Here is a 7,278-nt window from a genome sequence, read left to right on the forward strand (position 1 = left end):
TCCCAGTCTATAAGGAGAGTGCTAATGAAGCCAAACTCAGGGCCAGGAGACTGTTCCTTGTCTCTTGGAGCTGGACATGCCTGAGCATCCTGAAAGGAGCTCCGGAAGGGGATGGATGTTGGCTCAATGTTAATTCTCCAGGGAAATAGATGCTCCTCAAAAGAATGGTGTGCTTATGATTTTGGTCCCTCTCTTATGGTTTAGTTGTGTGTTTGGTATGAACACAAACATCCTTGTGAAAGCCAACAATAAGCAAGATGGGATAGGGCCAGACACTGTCATAGTAAGACCACTAAAGACAGAAATTTCATTCCATAATTGAGCCCTCTCCATATACACAGGAGTTAACTAATCAAATGTTTCCTTGATGATTTTATACTCAACATTAAAGGAGTGCTGGAAGAGCTAATGAAGCTTTAGGTCTCAGACTTCCATTAATTTATAAGATTTTCATTTCTATTGACCAACAAAAAAAAAGTGACACATCAAACAGTGCCATAATGAGCAGGAATCCAAATTTTTAAACATTTTTCTCTCTTCAATAATTTATTTGGATTTGACTTGAACTAAAAGGGAATAAGAAAACATCTATTTTGTGAGGAGGGAGGCAAATAGGAAAGATAAAATATTTTTACAGTTATGGAAATAGACGTTTACAAATTAGTTCATATTTAGTTTTCATATTTGAAGCTTATGAATCTTTTCTCCACTAAAGAAAAAAAACTCCACAGGTATAGTCCCTGATCACATAAAGGGGTTGACGGTATGTATGGGGACATGTCCTAGTTAGAAAAGAAGCATGGAAGAGGCAGGACATTGAGAGGGCAAGAGCATTTTTGTGAGAACAAAATAAGTTTTCATGTGAATGGCTCCTAAGCAAAGCACCTGGAACATCATAAAAATGAAGTGACATCTCTTTTTTCTACAAGAAGAGAAGAAAGTAGCCTTCTGGATGAGAGAAGCTCTCTTCCTCCTTATGGAGGATAGAGAAAAAGATCGCTTTCCTGGCATGGGCAAAGTTCTTTGTGATCAGAGAAGTCTCTGATAGTGTCTTTTGCCATTTCAAAGCATAAATGATTTGGAACAGAGTTTTTTCATTGACCTTTTGCCATTTTCTTCAGATAATGGTAGTGATGGATAGGAGGTTAGAGAGGACAGAGATAAGGTGAGAGCAAGTAGAGTCATATTCATTCAATAATGATAGCATTATTGAATATGCCAGCGACTGAGCTTCTATAATACACAAAAGGTGTCATTCACAGCATTGTACTTCTCAAAACAACACTGCAAAGCTGGTATTTTTTCCTTATTTTACATATAAATAAGACTGGGCCCCAGAAAAATGATCAAGGTAACACAACCTACAAGAGGCAGCTAGGATGTGAACTGAGGTCTGTTGGACCCCAAGTCAGTAATATTTCCTATTCTCAGTGGTGAGTTTTGGCTGCACAGAAACGCATCTCTAACCATCCCATTTAAGTGGGACCAGGGCTTTGCTCTCACATGGTGCCCCCCTGACCTCCTGCGTCTGCTGGATGTCAGTCTCCAAGAGAGTGGCTCTCACCACTGAGCAGTGACTTATTGAGGGAAAAAGAACAATGAGCAAGAGGTAACAACAGGCACCAGAAAAGAACTGAAGAGTGTAGGGAGGCTTGACCACCATCAATGGCAGGAAGTTTTCGGTGATACTTCCTAGACTAAACTCCCTCCTAATTGGCCCCTTCATTGTTATCAAATAATCACAAGGATTTGTCTGCCACATTTCAATCTTTTTGTGTGTGTGTGCCACCTTTTGCTACTTAATAGATATCGTATATTTTGTGAATGGAGATAGAACAAAACCTAACCACTGTCTTATTAAAAACTAGGCGCCCAGTACATGAATTTGTGCACCTTGAAAAGAACTGTGGGTTGTGAGGCTGGGTTGGGCATAAGGGTGGGTCCTGGCCCATCCTCTGCCCCCCTGCCCAGACCCTCCTACTGCAGCACCTGGTCTCCTGTCTACTGGAAGCCCCACTCCTGCTGCTGCAGCTTCTATGCGCTGATGGCATCAGCCCCACTTACACCCGCTGACTGCGCAGAGTGGTTGAGACAGCAGGTTCCAGGGGTGGCTCCAGCCCTGGCTGCAGGTGTGAGGGGGGCCTGGCACTATCAGCGGGTGAGAGAGGCAGCTTCCAGGCCCTGATCGCCCCTCAGGAGCAGGGGGAGGTGGAGAAGCCCTGAGTGGTGATAGGGGCTGGCAGCTGCCACTCACACCAAGCAATCTTGCCTGCGGGTATGAGCAGTGACGGCTCCGGTGCCAGCATGGGTGCGAGCAGGGCCGGCACCGGCATCAGGTATGAGGGCCAGGTGGGATAGTGGCTTGTGGGAGCAAAACATTTTTAGCAACCACCAGAGACTCACCCAATGACAGCGACTGGCCCCCCACCTTGGTCTGGCACCCCCGTTCACATGCTCCACCATCCCGCTGCTGCCAACGCCCACCATGTTCCACGTGTACTCCCTGGTGGTCAGCGCACATCATAGTGACCGGTTGTACAGTTGTTTGGTTGTTCCACTCTTCGTTCTATTTGCATATTAGCCTTTTATTATATGGGATACTTCTTCAGAGTTATGTGTGTACCCAGTCCCTTGCATTTTTCTAAGTTCTGGTTCCCCACCCCAATAATACTGGGAAAGGACTTGAAACAGTGTGCTGTGGGGAGGGCTTGGAGCAGAGGAAAGTAAGGACATTAGCACTGTCAGTCAAGAAAGACAAAGAAACACCCAGGTGGACTTCTTACACAAAGGATTAAAGTCTCATTCATCCACTGGTCTGCTCAGACCCTCCCATTCAGATGTTCTGTGGTTCTGAATAAGGTCTCTGGGGTCCCCCAACAAGTTTCCCTGGAGTATTGTCTGTTCTTTCAAACAGCTGGTTTCTTGAGGCTGAATCAGTGAATAAGAAGAGGCTATAGAAAGAGGTACAAAAAGCTGTGTCTGGGGACATATCTTCTTGGCCTTGGTTAACACTGTGAATCATTGTGCTAGAGAGAGGAGTAAGGGCAGCAAGTGTTTGATCAGCACTCCAGAAAAGCTTGTGGAGGAGGAAGAAAGGTGAGGGGATGTCAAGGTGCAGTTGCTGAAGGAATGTTCCTTCTACCATAATCAAAGGTACATCACCAAGGGATCATGGTGCCAAGGACAGCGCTTTCCAGCTGCTCCCCACTGTTGTTTACATGGGACCTACTTCAAAGTAGCATACAGTCTAAGTCAAAGTTCACTGCTAAGCAAATGTGGCTCTAGGTCAAGTCTGCAAAGTCATCATTCCAATCAGTTGGATCTCGGCCATAAAGAAATGCTGACATAAAGGACAGATTAAGTTCGACATAAAGATTCAGTGATCGGGCATCTATTTTTAATTTTATATATAGATAGACAATGCACAAATATATGCTCAGATCCCCACTGTCAATCTGTCCTTGAACAAAAAGGTTCCTAAGCTCTGTTTCTGAAAATACAATCATATTTAATTTAACACTGTTTTGAAGGCAAATAAACCATTTTAAAATTATACTATTATAAATCACTCTTTACCTCAACTTATTTGGGGATTGTAAGTTAAGTTTGATTTATACCACCTAACATGAGCACTGAGTTTCAGAATACAGCAATGACTGGTGTAGGAAACGCAATCATTTGATTTCAGTTCTAAATGGCATATTACAGGGATCATGGAAAGAGGATGTATTTCATTTACAGATATTAAACTGCAACTTGTAAAAGAACCATAAAAACAAAAGGAGAGCTGCCTCCAAAAATGGACAGGAAAGGAGTTGAAAAAAGATGACAAGGGGTTTAGGAAGTTTCAGAAGCAACCAGAAGAGCACCATGGCACAGATAGGGCCTGTTCTCTGTGCCTCTGTGCACACACATCCCTGGTAGTCCTCTTCTTATGAAGACACCAGTTCTATTAAATTAGGGCCCCACCCTTATGACTTCAGTTAACCTTAATTACCTCCTTAAAGACCCTGTCTCTAAACACACTCACAGTGAGGGCTAGGGCTTCAATCTATGGATTTTGGGAGGAACACAGTTCAGCCCATAACAAAGTACAAAGAGTCCATGCACAGGTGATTGACGGGTGGTTGTAGCTATAACATTTTTAGGACCGAGTCTTTAATGCAAGCATTTCTCTGATATACCCCTGGAGCAGAAATTGGAGAAGGAAATGGTCAGAAAGAACCAGGGGCATCTCAACATTTGTTGCTACCACTCAGCTCATCATGAACCATGTCTTCATATCCTGCCTTTTATAATTACTCACCATACAGGAGAGAGTTAGTCAAATAGCCACAGACTATGATCAGTTCTTTGCTTTTATCAATATCTTTCCAGTTTCTGACTGGTGAGTGTGCAATTCCTCAGGGTCTTTACCATACGGCAGGGATGCCACATATGGGAAGGAGGATTTGACACACTCAAAATGTGTGTCAGCGAGATGCTACCACTAAGAAAGGTTAATAGTATGAAAAATCTGCAGGCTATTTTCAGATAAGCATGAAGAAAATGCCATAACTGAATGGCAATAGTGTGAAAACCCCTACTGTGAGTTATAGTTTTCATTCAGTTGAAAAATATATTAATGTGCCATCACCTACCAGGGCTTATTGAGATTCCTATGTCTTCTGGATGAAGCTGAATCCCACAAGCAGGTTAAATGCAGGCCTTGCAATTGCCATTCAGAGTGCTTTCTGTCTTTGTACCAGCTCATCAGAAATTGTGGTATGCGGCATTCCAGCTTCCTGCTCCTGACACATGTGTATTATGTGGAAGGTATGCTAAATATTGCCAACAACGTGTAACCTAAGAACCTAGAAGTAGTCATAAATATCACTCCTCAGGTATTTTATGTTTCCTGATGCACATTGACTACTAAAAGCAATGTCATATTACACCCAGACTGCTTTTCCCTGCATTCAACTTCTGAGAAAAATGAAAGGAAAAGTTGTGCTACATTTGTCTGAAATTTAAACAACAGTGTGAATTCTCCTTCAGAGATGATTAGAGTACTTTTTAAAAATATACTATCTGTTCACTAAATTGGATGATTACAGTAAAGTATCTTTTGCTTTGGTTCCCATTTTTACTTCTGATACACTGGCATCTACTCCATTCCAGGGTTTGGAAAATTGTTTCTAAATCTAATTTTAGCATCTCCACTGCATAAACATCTGAGCCCATCTTTTGAAAAAAATAAGTACCTTTAAAATACATGCAGGGCCGAAACTGGTTTGGCTCAGTGGATAGAGTGTCAGCCTGTGGACTGAAAGGTCCCAGGTTCAATTCCGGTCAAGGGCATGTACCTGGGTTGCGGGCACATCCCCAGTGGGGAGTGTGCAGGAGGCAGCTGATCGATGTTTCTCTCTCATCGATGTTTCTAACTCTCTCTCTCTCTCTCCCTTCTTCTCTGTAAAAAATCAATAAAATATATGTTAAATAAAATAAAATACATGCAGGTAAATAAAGGAGGTGGAGGAGATAAAGAATATATAGGCAAATACAGAAATATAAAAGAAAGGTACTAATTTGCATTGAGCAGCATGAAATAATTTTTATTGCAAACACACCTTCTGAGTAGCTTCCTTAAACACCCCCAGTGTATTGAGATATTGATTTAATGTTTCCAATTTTCCATTTTGGGGGGGGAGGTTAAAAAAAAGTAAAGGGATTATCTTTATAAAAACAATAGCAACAATAACAAATTCCACATTTAATTCAATTTATTTTAATAATTTCAACACATATTTATTGGAGGAATTCTGCTTGTGGCTTGAGTTTTACAAAATAGCCCCTTACCAGAAAGTGCTTCCCCTGTGGAGATAAGGCAAATAAATATGTATTGATTATCAAAGAATTGCCAGAACCTCAAATCCAGACTCACCTCAACTAGCACAATTTTCCTTGGAACTCTGCTGGAACCCAGGTATCTGCAGTTGTCAATCACCTCCTAACCCTCCAATTTCCCCTTCTCTTGACATAAAAGAAGCCTGAACTCTGTACTTCTGTAAGATGGATTTGAGGATTAGGCCTCCCACCTTCTAAGTTGGTACCTTCTCGATCAATAAACCTTTCCTTACTTCAAACCCTGATGTTTTCAGCTGTGGCCTTTCCGTGCATCAGGCACACAGGCTTTGGGTCAGTAATAGAATACTTATCTAGGACTTCTCACCCTCCTTCTACTTCTGAGATACTCCTGGGCCCAAGGAGAGTACATGGGGTTAACCCCTTGCAGTACCTAATTTAAAGAAGATTCACTCAGGTAATTATTGATTATCCGTACTGGTACTAAGCCCTCTATGTGTTTCCTGAGGCTTTGTTGGTTCTAGGAATAGTGGTTAACAGGTCTTTTTTTCTGGTGTCTGTCCTCTTCCTGTCTCTTAAACTCCATATTGGCAAGTTCTCATATTTTTAGTATGACACAGACACTCAGAATAGTCTGATTGCCTTAGATGATTTTCATGTCAGACAATACTACTGTTGCTTATGAGCGAGCCCATGGAGCATCTTTGGCTGAGATGCCCATTTCTCACGCATTGGCCACCCTGAGTAATAATAAGCTTGGTAATATTTTGCCAAATGGGTTGCTTAATTCTAAGGGGGAAATCCCAAAATAGCGAACTTGATGAAGATTATCTTTGTTATATGACTAGAAGTACAGTGCCACTCTCTCCTCATCCTATTGTGTCTTCCTTCATTGTATTCATCACTCCTTGATATCATATTATGTAGTTATTCACTTTTGTCTGTCTCTTTGACTAGATTAATTTCCAGGAGGTCAGGGAATTAATTTTGTTCACTGCTGTGTTTCCAGGAACAAAAGCGTTCCCCAAGGTAATTGTCAATAAATATTTTCTTTAATGTCGCATGAGCATGCAGGCTGTGTATATTTTTTTCTCCAATATGCAAAGGTTCCCAACATGCAACACAAGATCTAATTCCTAAGATTTAAATATTAATTTAAGGCAATTTTCAGATTTAAAAGGAATTGGTTCTTTCTTTCCCCAAAGTTTAACTGTATATAGATATGTCATGATTATTAGTAAGGAACATTTTGTTAGAACTATGAAGTTCTATGAAGTGCTTTCACCAGATGAGATGGAGTCAAGGAGGAATTTCAAGTTCTAAGACATAAAATAACTTCTTAGAAATATTGCTCCACAGGCGTTGACTAACACCAGGACACTCTCTTGGCCCCATTACAATACTGAAGAGACTCCTAAGGTGGATTAAACCTTC

Source organism: Myotis davidii, unplaced genomic scaffold, assembly GCF_000327345.1.
Source record: "Myotis davidii unplaced genomic scaffold, ASM32734v1 scaffold11, whole genome shotgun sequence".
Lineage (NCBI taxonomy): Eukaryota > Metazoa > Chordata > Mammalia > Chiroptera > Vespertilionidae > Myotis > Myotis davidii.